The sequence below is a fragment of the Fukomys damarensis genome, unplaced genomic scaffold, assembly GCF_012274545.1.
Source record: "Fukomys damarensis isolate Sample0158 unplaced genomic scaffold, DMR_v1.0_HiC HiC_scaffold_36, whole genome shotgun sequence".
Classification (NCBI taxonomy): Eukaryota; Metazoa; Chordata; class Mammalia; order Rodentia; family Bathyergidae; genus Fukomys; species Fukomys damarensis.
In genome coordinates this window covers 9,007,566-9,025,544 of record NW_022900948.1, presented here as the reverse complement: position 1 = coordinate 9,025,544, position 17,979 = coordinate 9,007,566, and the positions used below count along the sequence as shown (strand labels likewise).

At 33.4% G+C, this 17,979-nt stretch overlaps 1 pseudogene; it reads left to right on the top strand.

The window, feature by feature from the left end:
* Nucleotides 1-15,741: 15,741 nt before the first annotated feature.
* On the top strand, nt 15,742-16,864 carry LOC104872689 (annotated as a pseudogene).
* The last annotated feature ends 1,115 nt before the right edge of the window (nt 16,865-17,979 follow it).

Genomic DNA, 17,979 nt, shown 5'->3' with positions numbered 1-17,979 from the left:
CATTGAATAGAAATCCATGATATGAAAAATCATATTAAAATTATGGGCAACAGAAGTGATGAACATGAGAACAGACTGTCAGAACTGAAACAGGATTGATGCTGATGACCATAAAATCAGAGATGTATTTTATTTATTTACTTATTTATTTATTTGTTTATTTATTTATTTATTTATTTGGTTCCAGGGGTTGAACATAGGACCTTAGACTTGGAAAGCAGGTGGCAGAACCACTGAGCTAAATCCCTGGCCTCAGAGATGCCTTTAAAAAAGAGTGAGAACATGAAAAATGGATCAAGTAGCCACTAGATGATGCACAGACTACTTTAAGATTAACTGAAATTAGTGACAAATAGGAAAACAGCACAAATGCCATGACAAAAACATGTTCACAGTAATAATAGCTGAATTTTTTTTTCCAAATATGGGGAGAATATAACATACAGATAAAGAATCATACAGAACCCTAAATGGACAGAATCAAGAAATGATCTTTTTAGGACACAGTCAAAATTTCTTAAGTGCCACACAAGAAAAGAATCTTAAAAATGTTAAAAAAGAGCAACAAATTTATAATTTAAATATATATTTTAATTATAAATATAAGCACGTTAAAATTACAGTAGATTTCTCAACACAAACTTCAAATGCCATGAAAACTTGGAGTGAAGTAGTTCACACCCTAAAAGAAAATATTTTATAATTCATCCTGATATATTCTGCAAATCTCTCAAATTGATCAGGGATTAAGTTCTTTCTATGATGAAAAAAAAAAAACCTTAAGAAATTTATGACCACCAAACTAGCTGCCCAAATGTTTTCCAAGAATATCCTAGAATGAGACAAGCCAGCAATGCCAAAAAGTCTAATAGAATTCATACAGGTGAGCAGTAAATCAGAAGGGGAAAAGGGATGAGAATAATGCAACAGCTTTAATAACTCTTAATGAGATTGGGTCCCCAAATAATGGATATACATTGGCATAATAGATTTTTTAAAAACTGTATGCTGTCTATAAGAAATGTTTTTAATGCAATATATATTTATAGACTAAAATTTAAAGGGTGGAAAACAACATTCCACACAACAGGAATACCAAAATAAGCCAGATTAGCTATACTATCCTAGAAGAAGTGAACTTAAATCAAAATTGTATTAGAAGAGGCAAAACGTCACCATATGTGGTGGATTGACTAATGGTCAATGTGTAACATCCAGCTGAACTGAATCAGCATGGTCTTGGCGTGGAGGATCCACCTGAAGATTGTTACCAATAGCCATAAAAAGAGAACTGTAGGGGAAAATCTTGGCCTATTGATTTTCTAGGAGAAGTTTGCTGCGGATGGCTTTCTTGATGTAAACTAGGCTGTTCTCATAGGAGGAAGAGCATGGGACTTCGTTGTTACTGGGGATGACTGGTACTTTCATCAAGGGAGCTCTGATCTTTATCTAAGCATCCCTTCCTCGCTCCAATGTGGATCTATCAGCTTGGTGGCAGAAATCATTCATCTCACCAGTATACATTTTCTGGCTTCCACCACTGGCCTTTGGGCCTTCTAGGTATACATGCTCAACACAGACAAGCATGATACAGTGCCATGAGCTCTAGACCATGGGCTGGACTTGAGGATGATGATGCCTTGGACTCTAAGCTTTTAGCTGGATTTGTGTTGCATCCTCTGGGCTTCTAGTGTTTGGTTAATCTCTTGCACTCCCTTGTATTTGATCTCTGTGTAATTATTATAAAATAATGTTATAATTTATGTCTTCTGTATGTAATGCATTCCCTTGCCAAATCCTGCTGACTGCAACACTATATATTGGTTAAGGGAATCACTGAACAGTGAGTGATACAAATTATAAATATAAATTCACCAGTTACTGGGGACCTGGATTCATAACACAGACACTATGAGATACTAAATAACAGATAAACATCAACATATTTGTAGTCAGAGACCTCAATAATCCACTGTCACAAATAGATCAATTGGCCAAATTTAAACAAAAATTGTCATACACAAATCAGTAGAGCATACTTAAATGAATGCAGAAAAATCAAATTATCTCATCCATACTATCAGATCATACAGCAAAGTAACTAGAAAGCAATGCAATGTAATTAGAAAGCAATGGCAAAAAACCCCACAGAAACTATGCAAACACATGGAAATTGAATAATATACTCTGGAATATTCTCTGGAATAATCACTAAATCACTGAAGAAATTAGAGAATTCCTAGAAGTAAATGATGATGCCAGTACAATATGGCAGAAATTGCAGGACAAATAAAAACAGTTCAAAAGAGGAAGTTTATAGCTATAAACACATATGTCATAAAAATAGTGCAAAGACAAATAAATAACCTAATTATGCAACCCAATGTCCTAGACAAACAAGAACAATTCAGATTCAAAGTTTGTACAAGGGAAGATATTATAGATTAGTACAGAAATTAATGAAATTGAAACTAAAAATACACAGAATAAATTAATTGAAGAGAAAAATAAAATTAAAATTATTTTATAAATCTTATCAAATGAAAAAATACAAATCAATGCAATTATAAATAGAAAAGGCAAAATCACAATGGGCAACACTGAAATCTAGAAGATTACTAGTAACTACTTGGAAAACCTGTGCACCAATAAACTGGAGAATCTAGAAGAAATGGACAGATTTCTAGATAAACATGAAAAAACAAAACTGAATTGGGAAGGTATAAACACTATGAATAATCTAATAGCAGGCAGTAAAATTAAAGCAGTAACTTAAAAAAAAACAACTAAGTAAGTAAAGGCCAGAGCCGATGGATTTACTGCTGAATTTTACAGAACTTCAGGGAGGATATGATGCCAGTACTTCTCAAACTCTTTAATAAAATTGAAAGGAAAGGCACACTCCTAAATTCTTTCATGCAAGCCAGCATTTCCCTGGATGCAAAACCATTTAACACTACTAAAGAAGAGAATTTCAGGCCAATCTCTTTACTAAACCTAGATAGAGTACTACTCAATAAGAATTGGCAAACAGAAGACAATAAATCATTAAAATATATGCATTATGACAAAGTAGACTTCATGCCAGGGATGCAATGATGTTTCACTAGACCCAATTAGTGAATGTAATACATCACATAAATAGTAGCAAGAACAAAAGCAACATGATATCTCAATAGAATCAGAAAGTTTTTGACAAAATCCAGCATTCACTCATGAAGGATACCCTAAAGAATGTAGGTATAGATAAGCATTATCTCAATCTAATGCAAGACATTTATGACAAACCTAATGTTAATGTCATATTAAAAGGGGAGAAACTGAAATTTTTCCCTCCAAAATCAGGAAAAAAGATAACAAATCCACTATAATTCCTCTTGTTCAATGTAAAATTTAAAATATTAGACAGAGCAACCAGACCACATAAAGAAATAAAAGGGATTAGATGCAGATAACAGCAGCTTGGGCACACAGGCCCCAGCCAAAGCCCTGCCTGGAAAATGGTTGTGCATGTATGTAGGCTACAGATACAGGTCCACCCAAAAGCCATCCATAAAAGTTTGCCACCCCATCCAGAAGACACTCAGACATCAGCAACTCAGGTGCACAGCCCCATCTCAAGGTCCCTACCAGACAACAGCTGCGCAGATGGGCAGACCCCAGCCAGAGGTCTACACAGATACCATAGCTAAGAGTGTACATGCCCCAGCCAGCAACCTGCCTGAACAACAGCAAAAGGCAGGGATCCATAAGGCCACCATTTGGAACCCAGAAATTGGTATACTGGTGAACAGCAGAGGGAAGGCCTCTCTGAGGCCTGCTGATAATTGAAGCCACTAGGTGAGCAAAGAGTCCCCTCAATAAAGGTCCAGCAGGGTGTATCTGTTGAAAAGGGGATACACATTAATAAGACTCAAAACCAGCCTTCCAGATCACCTAAAGCAACACCAAAGAGCAATGAGATGGAACAGTCTGAAAGTTAACTACTTGGACTCCCTTAACTGGAATTCAAAGAGGATCTGGAAAAAATAACCAGAAATAATTTCTCAGATAACAACAGAGATGGTGTCCATAGTGAAAGACATGACCAATAGCTCTAAAGCAGAAACAGATTTTTAAAAATAGGAGCTGAGAAACATGATGTGATCCCTGCATAGGAAATAATTTGAATCCATAAAACAGATGCAGATATTCAGAACCTTAAAAACTCCATTGAATGTTTATGCATCAGAATGAGGCAATGTGAGGACAGAATATCAGTTATAGAGAACAGGATTGCAGTTAAAGATCAGGAAAATAAATTTTCATAAAATAGTAAGAGACCATGAGAAATCAATGTGGCAGCTGCTAGATGATGCAAAGAAGATTGATTGACATTAATAAAGAACAAGGAGATAATACACATGGCATTAATAAAAAGTCTCACAGAAATAATAGAACACTTCCCAGGTAGGGAAAAGAATTTGACATACAGATAAGTGAGGCATATAGGACTCCAACTAGCCATAATAAAAAAAAAAAACTACAATTATGCATATAATAGTCAAGATTCTAGAAACTCAGTAAAAGAACAAAATACCACAAGCAGTTAGGGAAAAGAAACAAATCATATGCAAAGGAAAGCTCATCAAAATCATAGCAGACTTCTCAAAACAAAGCCTCAAGAAGAGCCTGGAATGAAGAATTTCAAACTCTAAAAGAGAACAGTCTCTAACCCAGAATGATGTACCCTGCAATACTATCTTTCAAAATTGATGGAGAAATAAGATACTTTCATGACAAAAACACCTTAGAAACTTTATGAATACCAAATCAGCATTCCATAAAATTTTAAACAATATCCAAGGAAAAGACGAGGATCACAACCGCAGGAAGCTAGGAGAATGAATCCATCAGGCATGACAAGAAATTAAATACAAACAGGAGAATCCAACAACAGCAAAAATTTCATGAAAGGATAAGTCAATAAATATCAGTTATAAGCATCAACCTATCAATGCTAATGGTCGCAATTAATCAAACAAAAGAAAAACACTGGCAAAAAGGGTAAAAAAGCAAGATCTAACAAAATGTTGCATCCAAATGGATTAAAGATCTAAATATTAAAACAGAAACATTAAACTTGCTGGAAAGTAAGTTAGGCAGAACTCTGGAAGACATTGGTATAGGAAAAGACTTTATGAACAAATCCTCAGTAGCACGGGAACTAGCAGATAGAATCAACAACTGGGATCTCATCTTACTAAAAAGCTTCTGTACTTCAAAAGAAACCATTAGCAGAACTAAGAGACAATCTACAATGTGGGAAAAAATTTTTACCAGCTGTACCTCAGACAAAGGACTATTACTAAGGATATATAAAGAACTCAAAACAATCAATCCCCCCAAATATAAAGACTCGATTCAAAAATGGGCATCCGAAATGAACAGACGTTTCTCAGAGAAAGAAGTAAAAGCAGCAAGAAAATATATGAAAAAATGTTCCACATCACTGGTCATTCGAGAGATGCAGATGAAAACAACACTGAGATTCCACCTCATCCCACAAAGAATGGCTGCTATCAAGAAATCACACAATAACAAATGTTGGTGGGGTTGTGGGGAGAAAGGAGCCCTTCTCCATTGTTGGTGGGAGTGCAGACTAGTGCAACCACTATGGAAATCAATATGGAGATACCTCAAAGAGCTTGGACTGGAGGTTCCATTTGACCCAGCCATCCCTCCGCTGGGTATCTTTCCAAGAGAACTAAAAGAATCATATCACAGAGAAGTATGTGCACCCATGTTTATAGCGGCACAGTTTGTAATAGCTAAATCTTGGAAACAGCCTATTTGCCCATCCGTTGGAAACTGGATAAAGAAGTTGTGGTTTTTCTGTAAAATGGAATATTACTCAGCCATAAAGAGTGAGAGAATAGATTCATTCATAGGAAAATGGATACATATTGAAGATATACTCCTAAGTGAAATAAATAAGTCCCACATGTGTAAATACCAAATAGTTTCCCTGGTGTGAATAATCTGCAACAATGCATAAGATTCTAATAATATTACTGACTTTCAGAAATTTGAAGAAAGGAGCTAAAGGTGTAGGGAAGGTGTGATGCATAGGGGAAGAATAAAAAGGGAAAAGAAAAAAATGTGAGAGAATGAAAAGATGAAAATAAAGTGTTTGTAGATGGGGAGAGGAGAAGCGGGTGAAGGGAGGGCAGAGGTAAGGGGAAAAAATGAGAATCAAGACTTGCCATGTAGAGTTACATGATCCCAACAATGAATGTAACTGTACTGTATCCCTAAAATATACCAATAAACTCAATAAAATTAAAAAAAAAACAATTCAAAAAGAAACTCAACAGTGAATCCTCATATTAGGAAAAAAGAGGGAGCTCAAATAAACAACAAAATGCTGAACCTCAAGCCTCTAGAAAAAGGAGAGCAAGAGAAACCCAATCTCATAAAAGGGAGGAAATTATAAATATAAGAAGAGCAATCATTGCAATAGAGACTAAGAGAAAGAAACAAACAAAAAAATAAGCAAAGTGTTGGTTCTTCAAAAGAATAAACAGAATTGACAAAATCCTTACCCAATCTTATCAAGAAAAGGAAGGAAAAGGCCCAAACCATGGCAATAAAAATGGAAACAGTGAAATTACAGCAGACCCAAAAGAAATTCAGGGGATCATCAATACCAACTTCAAGAACCTATAAGCCAATAAGAAGGAAAACATAGAATACATGTACAGATTTCTAGATACATATGAATTAACAAAGTTGAACCAAGAAGACCTAAGTATTCTAAACAACCCAATATCAATCAACAAAATTGAAAACATAATTAAAATCTTACCACCTAATATAAATCCAGCTTCTGATGGCTTCACTACTGACTTCTACAAGACATCCAGAAAACTGTCACTACCATTTAAACTGTTCAGTGAAATTGAAATGAAAGCAATACTGCCAAATTCATTCCCAGAAGCAAATACCACCTTGATTCCAAAAGCAGAGAAAGATTTAACCAAAAAAGAGAATTACAAGCCAATATCTGTGAAAAAAATGCAAAAAACTTCAATAACACACTGGCAAATAGAATTCAGATGATCAACAAGAAAATCATACACCCTGATCAAGTGAGATTCATCCCAGGGATGCAAGGATGGTTCAACCTATGCAAATCAGTAAATGTAATACAGTATATAAACAGAGCTGATGATAAAACCATATGATCATCTCAATAGATGCAGAGAAAGCATTTAACAAAATCCAACACTCATTCATGACAAAACACACTACAGAAAATTGGAATAGACAAGTCTATCGCAACCTGATAAAAGGCGTCTGTGAAAAATCAATAGCCAGTTCAATCACTGGTGCCAAAAAAAGAAAAAAAAAAAAAGAAAAAAGAAAAGAAAGAAAGAAAAAGCAATAGCCAACTTCATACTAAATGGCCAAAGCCTGAAATCTTTTAACACTAAAGCCAGGAACAAGACAGGGATTCCACTATCAGCACTCCTGTTCAATATAGTTTTGGAAACATTAGCCAGAGCAATTAAACAAGATAAGGAAATAAAAGGAAAAAATATAAGAAATGAAGAAATTAAATTGTCATTATTTGCAGATGACTTGTTACTATGTATAGAAGATTCCAGAACTCCACCAAAAGACCTCTAGACTTAATAACCAAATTCAGTAGAGTATCTGGATACAAGGTCAACACACAAACATCAATAGTCTTCCTGTGCATGCATAACAGACTCCCTGAGAGAAACAAGAAAAACAATTCTTTTCACAATAGAATACAAAAAAACAAAACAAAACAAAACAAAAAAAACAAAAAAAAAACAAAAGCAAACACTAGGAATCAACCCAGTGAAAGAAATAAAAGGCTTTTGCTCTGAAACTACAGCACACTGAAAAAGGAAATTGAATAAGATTTCATAAAATGGAAAGACATCCCTTGATTCTGGGTAGGAAGAACTGATATAGTGAAAATGGCCATATTCCCCAAACTACTATAGAGATTCAATATCCAGCAGCATAATTCACTGAACTTGAAAAAACAAACCAAAAATTCATTTGGAACAAGAAGATACCAAGAATAGCAAAGCAATTCTAGGCAATAAAAACAAGGTAGGGGGCATCACAATCCCCAACATGGAACTACACTACAAAGCTACCATGATAAAAACAGCAAGGATACTGGCAAAGAAACAGAATCAGTGATCAGTGGAACAGATTAGGAGTTGCAAAAGCAATTTCAAACATTCTCAGCTGCCTCCTCTTTGAGAAATGAGCCAAACATCCTCACTGAAGGAAAGATAGACTCATTAATAAATGGTGCTGGAAAAATTGGGTTTCCACTTGCCAAAGATTAAAACTAGTCTGATATCTCTCCCCATGAACTAAACCAAAATAAAAATGGATTAAAGATCAAAGTATTAAAATAGAAACACTAAACTGGCTGAAAGAGAGATTAGATAGAGCTCTTAAAGACTTTGGCTTCAGAAAAGATTTCATGAACAAAACTTCAGTTGCATGTGAACTAGCCCCAGTAACCAACAAGTGGGATCTCATCTTAGTAAATAGCTTCCACACAGCAAGAGAAACCTCCAACAGCATGAAGAGACAACCTGAAATGTGGGGAGAAACTATTCCCAGCTGTGCCTCAGACAAAGATCTACTATCTAGAATATAATTTTAAAAAATTAGATCTCCCAAATTTAAAGACCCAATACAAAAATGAGCATCTGAAATGAGCGGACAATTCTGAGACTAAGAAATACAAATAGCAAATAAACCTAACAGATATAGTGAAGTGAGAGGGAAAGAAGATTAAGGGGATAAAAATATTAAGATATGTCATGTATATGTATGTATTCTTCATTAGGAATGCAATCATTACATACTGCAGACATACTAATATAAAGAAAACATTTATATTATATATATTTGAAGAAATTAAACAAAATATTTTAATTAACATTTAATAAACATTTCAGGAAAAATCACACCATTTTTAACATAGTTTATTTTAAACTAACATCATTTCTAAACTCTTCAAAATATTAAAATAAATTACCTATACTTAAAAAAATTAAAACAAAAGCTAATAAAGTAAGTATAATACTGATCCAGAAGGGATATGAAAATTTAAATTCGAGAGCACTTTGAAGGTAGTATAGATTTAATAATCAATATCACTTAAGTAATAATTTTTACTGAGCATAGGGAAATTAAAAAGCAAGAAATGCTCACCTTATTGACAAAAAGCTTAGCTAGAAGAAAATTAATGAGTTCATTTGGTGTCATGTGATAAACTGGAGGAGATGCTAGAATCATAAACATTCTCCAATTCATTGTTAATGAAGATTTTATATTGTTATTTCACTGCAGACTTCCAAGCATATTTCCCTCTAATATACTGTCAGCAGATGAGGACAGAAGATCACACATTATTTATCTTTAGGTTTCTCCTTGAGAAAGCAGGATGTTTAAATTCTTAGATAAGGGTGGATTCTAAGATTTCTTGAGAATCTATCACTTGTTAATGACATAGCCGGTACTGAAAGCAACTGCCTTATTTAAAATTTGTAGAAATAGCAAAAGACAAATATTATTTTATTTCTACACATGCTGAAATTGAAAATGAAGGAGATGTACTGATTATTTTATGGCTGCTACAATGATGTACCTCAAACTGAGTGAATTAAACAGTATAAAAATTTCAAACAATTGTGGAGGCTAAAAGTCCAAACTAAAGTTTTCAGTGGTGTTTTTTTTTTTTTTCTTCTGAGGGCTCTCTGTTTGCCTTATAGGGATGTCTTCCCTTTGTCTTTAAAGTATTGTCACCTTGTAAATTTTGTGCTCTAATTACTTTTTTTTTTTTTTTTTTTTGGTACCGGGGATCAAACTCAGGTCCTTGCACTTGCAAGGCAGGTCACCAAACTGCTGAGCTAAATCCCCAGCCCCTATGCCCTAATATCTTATTAAAATAATTTTAGTTAGATTAGGAGGCACCTTCATGGTTTTATTTTACCTATTTAAGCTCTGCATCTACAAATATATTGTGTTCTATGTCCTGAAGATTAGAATTTTAATACATGAATTTTAGGTGACAGGGACACAATTTAGGCCACAATAGAACATAAAATATCTTCACAAAAATTTCATACATAAAATGGTAGAGCCAAGATATCATAGTTTTATTTTCACTGATTTTTCTTAGTAATTATTAAAACAAAGGTTGAAGCCACTTGGATGAATACAAGAGTTACCTATCAATTATTTACTAGTACATGTTATTTGGAGATATTCAAATTAATATTAAAGTCTCTGCCTATGAAATATATAATTTTCCACAAATGACAAAGGCAATGTCTTACTTTTATTTACACATTTCTTTCAAAATATGATACTTTGTGCATAGAATATTTCAGTTGCACATGGGACTTCAGAATTCTGGCTCTTATATAGTAATTGCAAAATCTGTGGGAGCCACTTTTTCATTCATTCAGTTTTCCCTATGATATGCTCATTTTTTTCTTTTATTCAAGTTAACCATTTTATATTTTGATTGTAAATTGTTACAAGTATTACTGATGTTAGGTTGTTATATTCAATTAAAAAAATTTGTGGTCTCATTGTGTGGCTTTTAGTCTAACTTGCCTATTATACCCTCTTCTGATAATTACTGAGTATTTCAGGAATGATATTTGTGTGCTTTCAAAACTGAAAGTTCTGAGACTTCACCTTACTATCAAATAAATCTGTTAGCTTGATGCATTTTCTTGGATGCTTACAAGAGACATGAGACTTCTGGGTCAGAGACAAAGATTTTATTAATTACCACAGAAAAGCCCCATAAGCTTCATGTTTACTCTTGTTACTTGTCTTTTCTCAGTCCAGCAGGGAGACTTAGGTATATCTTGATATTTTACACATGGTGGATTTGTGTCATAGCAGAAGAAATATTCGGGTTTCTGCGTTACATTCATTTTTGGAAAGTTGATGTGGAACAAAAGTTGTTAGAGTGCTTGCAAGAAGTGTAAAAATTAAAAATATATAGAGAATTAATTCTCAATATAGAGAGCCTTGAATGAATAAGAAAAAAGTTATCTTATATCTGCTTATTAAGTCAAACATCTTCAAATATTTATGCAGTATGAGTAAATATAGCTTTAAAAATGTAAATAAATTATATTTCAATAAGTCTTTTAGGTTTTGGCCTCAGTGATTTAAAAACAAAATGATATTTCAGCATTCAATGGAAAAATATGTTTTTGATTCAGAAATAGAGTATATATTATTCATAAATACTCTTTTTTATTAAAAAGTTTATATTTCAGTGTAAATGTGCACAGCTAATATATCACATATTCTAACAGCTAAAAAAGCAATATTTTAATAAGGTAATATGTGAAAGGTGTCTGCTCAAATATTGTTCCTATATTTTAATCAGAGCATAATACCAAATATTTATTGAAGAAGTGCATGACTTGTTTTGTTTGCTTAGTAATAATCTCTAATTTATATTAATTAGACAATTGAGATAGAAAAATACTATTTTTCTATTTCTTTGTATTCTTACTGTAATTTCTTAATGAGGTATATGTATATCATTGTAATAGGTGATCTCAACAATTTTATTATTTACTTAAAGCTGGTGAGGGCAGCAGCATAATTATAGTTAGGTTGGCCAAAGGCTTCAACTAATTAGATGATAATGAATAAAGCAATTTCCCATTTTTGGACAAAATTATCTGAGGCTGGAAAATTTGTTTTTATCATTTTTGTACATTTGTTTGAAGGTCTTTATAATTTTTTAAGTACTGGAGATTGAACCAAAGATCTTCACAGTAAGCAAGAAAGCCTTTTGCCCAGTTGTTGGTTTCTTTGTTTTTTTTTTTTTTTTTTTTTTTTTTTTTTACACAGGATCTCACTGAATTACTGTGCTGCCCAGGCTGGGCTCAAACTTGCCATCCTTTTGTCTCAGCCAACCAGAGAGCTGGAATTACATGTTTCTGCCACCAATAACATTTCTAAAGTTCTTTTATTTTAACAGGAGAAATTGCTAGTATTTACTTTTGGTAAGAGGTTTTTATGACTTCAAAATTTTAAAAAGTAATATTTGCCATTTTCAGTTGTTTCTTCAGGCATTTTATTCAACCAGGAACCATTGTGTGATGACTGAGTTATAGGTCAATGTGTTTCATGCACAAGTATACTGAAGTATGAAATGTTAAAGGAGCTCAATGTCTATATCATGGTGTTGATTGAGAATAACTCTCCTATCAACACTTATGAATTTCCCCTCTATATCTAATACATTGTATATAATTTACCAACAGCGGAAGCTTTGTATTATGAACATGACTTTCTAAGTAGATTATATATTAATACACTATAGGTTATTTGACTTTCTGAAATCTAAGTATTATACAAAGAAAAAAATACTTTAAATTTACAAATTGCTCTGACAGCTTAGTTTATTTCTAAATTGTTAGGACTCAATCTGAAGTTGTACCTTTTATGTAAATCTTCTGGGTTTCTCAGAGTGAGAAATCTTGCAATCTTTGTTGTTTTATCACATAGATTTTTAGCACTTTAATATGATAATGGGCCATTTTCATTCAAGCCCTACCAAAGCATGATACTTTTTAACATCCCCATTACTTCTGCTATATGCTTCTGCTATATGCTTGTATTTGATATATTGGTACTGTTTTATGGCATGTTTATCCTTAGGAGGCATGAACAATGAGATAAAAGATATTAAAGTGATTGACTTTCAGAATAAGTGGACATCTTGTTTAGAATTGCTTGTAGTGCTGGTTTTGTATTCATGTAGTTTCTTTGTCATGGAAGTATCTTATTTCCTCATCCATTTTGAAAGAGAGTTTTGCAGGATACATCAGTCTAGGTTGGAGGTTGTTCTTTTTTAGTACTTGAAATATCTCACTCCAGGATCTCCTTGCCCTAAAGGTCTGTGATTCTGATGGGCTTTCCTTTGCATGTGATTTGTTTCTTTTCTCTTACTGCTTATAGTATTTTGTTCTTCTCTTGGGTTTCTGGGATCTTGATTATTATATGTCTAGGTATAGGTTTTTTTATCGTGCCTAGTTGGAGTTCTATATGCCTAACTTATGCATATATCAAATTCTTCCCCTCTGTTTGGGAAGTTTCTGTCATTAATTCTGTAAACAGCTTTTTTAAGTCATTTGTATTTTCTCCTGGTACTTCATGGTTTCCTATCAATCTTATGTTATTCTTCTTTGCATCATCTAGGAGTTGTTGGATCAATTTCTCATGATCCTCTACTGTTTTTAAGAGACCCCTCTTTTCACAGTCCCTGACTGCAATCATCTGACAGTCTATCTTCGCATTCTTTTATTCTGTTGCCTACACTTTCAGTGGAATGTTTAATCTCTTCAATATCTGTTTGAATCTGGTTTATGGATTCCATTTCTTTCCTATGTTGGGTATTTATTGTTTCCGTTTCTTTCTTATGCTGGTACCTGCTTTATGATATGTAGTAGTGACCGTGCTTTATCAGAGCTATTTTTAATGATATTACTCTAGAATGTTCTCTTTCCAGATGATAAGTAAGATGCTAATAAAAAAAAATGGTGCCAGACACCACAACAGCAACAGAACTTTGCTGTTTTCTGGGTATTATTCTTTTCTTTGTTTTTTGTTTGTTTTTTTTTAATGGAATGTGCTGAATGTCTATAATTTTGTTCAGATGACTGCATAACCTGGAAAAGCTATTGCTGCTATTGCTGAATAACATACTGCTATTATTGGTCTATATATATATATCTATATATATATATATAAGGTTAGAGAAAGTGGCAAGGGTGGGGGAAAGGTAATAAGGGAGAGGAAAAAATAGGAGAATTTGAAAAAATGGAAATAAAGTGTTTATAAATGGGGAGGGGAGGAGAGGGTGAAGGGAGGGCAGGGACAAGGGGAAAAATTGAGAATCAAGATCTATCATGTAAAGCTACAGTATCCCAATAATGAATGTAATTATTGTATACCTAGATTGTACCAATAAATTCAATAAAAATTTAAAGAAAGAATAAGGGGACATTGCAATCTGTAAATGCAATGCTGGTGCAGCAATAAAAATATAAATTTCTGAAGAAAGTGCAAAAAACCATTTTATTTTTCATGAAAAGATTAACATGTTAGAAGAGATAGATTACTTAGAAACATCATTTTAAGAATAAAATAAATACTACAAATGGAATTATATATATTTCCACATCTTGCATAGTAAATGCATTAGGCAGAAATTAGCAACTAACAATAATATCTGATTCAAAAACAGGATTTGCAACAATTTTGATTGGAAATTTCACAGAAATAGCAGATGACAATAATCTAGATTGAAGAAATAAACTAGGTTTGGTACTGGGGATAGAACATGAGACCTTGCACTTGCAAGGCAGATGGCAGAACCACTGAGCTAAATCCCTGGCCCCAAACTAAATTTTAAATCACTTCTTCACTATGATATTTTCTTTTTCATATTTCCTTTGGATTAAATTCCAAGCCTAATGAAATATTGAATTTTTAACTATTCATTGCATATTGGTAACCTTAAAGGTAATCTAGATATAATTGCCTCATACCTGAATAAAATAGCTGTGGATGGTACATTTCCCCCCCTTTGTGGTTTCTCTGTAAGCTCTATCCTAAAGTAGACGTTTCAAGACTACTTTATACCTACTCAACTTCCTTTGTAATCACTGACTTCAAACTAATAATCCATATATTCACCTACCTAATGTTGACTTGTGAACTGCCATTTAGAATTCCTACAAGAAAGAGTGAATAGGATATTTGTAGTTGGATGTGCATCATGTAACACATGCTAACATATATTAATAATGGTGAGAAGGGAGGCAAAGCTAAAGCATAAAGTAAGTAATATTAAATTGATGAAAAATTATATTATGGTTTCCTTATTGGCACTGATTCTTACATGTTTTTAGTTTTATTTTTCAATCTATTGAATACAACACATTGCATATAATTGAATCTCTTTTCAAAAGAGTCTATATTTATTAGTGAGGATTCTGAGCCCTATATACATTCCATAATGAATAGATAGTTGTCAAATTATAAGATACAAGTAGCCAATAAATACATGAAAAAATGTTCAACATCACTGGCCATTCTAGAAATGCAAATTAAAATAACATGGAGATTCTATCTCATACCAGGAAGAATGGCTACCATCAAGAAAGTAACCAGTACCAAATGATGGTGAGGATGTGAGTAGAAAGGAATCCATCTTCATTGTTAATGGGACTATAAACATATGCAAACAGTACAGAAACCAGTAGAGCGATTCCTTTAAAAAGTAAATATAGACCTTCCATTTCATACAGCTATTCTTCTAGGTATCTTCCCAAATGAGTTAAAGATATCATATCACAGAAATTTATTGAAATCCAAGTTTTGGCAATGTAATTCATAGTAGAAAAATCTTGGATATAGCCTATGTGTCTGTCAACAGATGAATGGATAAAGAAAATGTGGTATTTATACGTAATAGAGCACTACTTTGCCATAAAGAAGGATAAACAAGGAGCGGCTGTGGTGGGGATGTGAGGTGAGGCAAGGGGGAAGCGGCGGTGCAGCTGGAGAGAGCAAAGCCGGAGCAGAGCACCTGCAGGCACAGGCGGAGGCCCCCACCAAGGCGATTCGCAAGAAGAGCACCAAGGGCCCCCCACTCCCACCAGTCCTGAGTCACAAATTCTTCCTGCAGAATCACGCAGACATCGGCTCCTGTGTGGCGATGGTCTTCCTGCTGGGGCTGATGTTTGAGATAACAGCAAAAGCTTCTATCATTTTTGTTACTCTTCAATACAGTGTTACCCTCCCTGAAACAGAAGAACAAGCTACAGAATCAGCATCCCTTTATTACTACGGTATCAAAGATTTGGCTACAGTTTTCTTCTACATGCTAGTGGCGATAATTATTCATACCATAATTCAAGAGTGTGTGTTGGATACAATTAACAGATGAATGCACTTCTCCAAAATGAAACACAGCAATTTTAATGAATCTGGTTAGCTTAGTGCATTCTACCTTTTTGCTTGTATTTGGGGTGCATTCATTCTAATCTCTGAAAACTACATCTCAGACCCAGCAATCTTGTGAAGGGCTTTATCCCCATAACCTCATGACATTTCAAATGAGGTTTTTCTACATATCACAGTCGGCTTACTGGTTTCATGCTTTCCCTGAACTCTATTTCCAGAAAACAAAAAAAGAAGATATTCTTTGTCAGCTTGTCTACATTGGTCTTTACCTCTCTCACATTGCTGGAGTTTATCTTTTGAACTTGCATCATCTAGGACTTGTTCTTCTGGTGCTGCATTATTTTGTTGAATTTCTTTTCCACATTTCTCGCCTGTTTTATTTTAGTGATGAAAAATATCAGAAAGGATTTTCTCTGTGGGCAGTTCTTTTTGTTTTGGGAAGAATTCTGGCATTCATTCTTTCAGTACTCACTGTTGGCTTTGGCCTTGCAAGAGCAGAGAATAAGAAGCTGGATTTCAGTACTGGAAACATCAATGTGTTGGCTGTTAGAATTGCTGTTCTGGCATCTATTTGTATTACTCAAGCATTCATGATGTGGAAGTTTATTAATTTTCAGCTACAAAGGTGGAGGGAACACACTACTTTTCAGGCACCACCAGTAGAAGGAAACTACCCATGACTAAAGGCAGCTGGTCTTCTGGAAAAGGAACAGAAAATAGTATGAATGGAACAGTGACATCAAATAGAGCAGACTCTCCCCATAATAGGAAAGAGAAATCTATATATAATGAATCAGAAATTAATTGATCAATGTCCTCAAAGAAATCTGCTTTTTACTATATCTTTCAGCACTAGATATTTTTCTGTTCTTAAAAATACAGTTTCTGCTCTTTGATTCTTGCTACTGTACTGTTTCATGCATTTTTTAAAAGGGCATTTGAGGGGAGGATGATTACTATGAGTGAAAAAATATTTTAGCTTAGACTAAGCTACCTGCCTTCAAAATAGTTTAGGAACAACTACATATTTTATTTTGTTTTTTAATCTTCAAACATTTTTCTAATGATTTGGAGGGAAAAAAGCTATTTGCAGAAATTCCACATATCAGTGAAATAATTTCTTGCACTCACCAATTTTTTATATCAGTAAAATGACATGTTTCAACAAGGTCATACTTTTTAAGTTATCTTTCAGGGTAAAATGGAAATACTATAAAGTCAGATGTCAAACTTTAATATGTTTTCAGTGTTCTATATTTTAAGAATATTTGTAGCCTTTACACCTGGGAAAAGCAATTTGTAAAATCACCAAAATAATTGTGTGTTTTATTTTATACATAGAGATTGTTAATGTTAATCTCCCATTTAAAAAAATATATATATATACTAATGGTTACAACGTGATGATTTTTGCCATATATAGAGAATCAAAATATCTTAATGTAAAAGTACTTGTGAAAATCTTTCTTGTGCATTTTTAATACTCAACAACTGCTAATCAAAATATTGAAGAGGAAATCCAACTTATATAGTCCTCTTTGATATGTTTATTAATAATTATTCTTATTGGGGGCTTGTCATAAGTTCGATATGCACAGCATCTTAGAAATACCCTGTGCACCCTTTTAAAAGACAATGCCTACTTGATTTATAGCTATAAAAAGATGTCAGGTAATTACATTTGGAAAACTAATGCAATAACTTTAAAGAAATTAAAAATTCAGGTGGACAGTCTTACAAAGGACTGCTTTATGTTATAACTATAGCTTTGGACCCATCTTTAATTGAGAAACATTTATCTGTATAAAACACATTTTTGTATATATATATATTTGTATATATATATTTGTATCACTACAGAAAGGCTCTAAAAAACATTTGAGTAAGATACTTGGTTCCCTTTTCTATTATTATCCTTTAAAA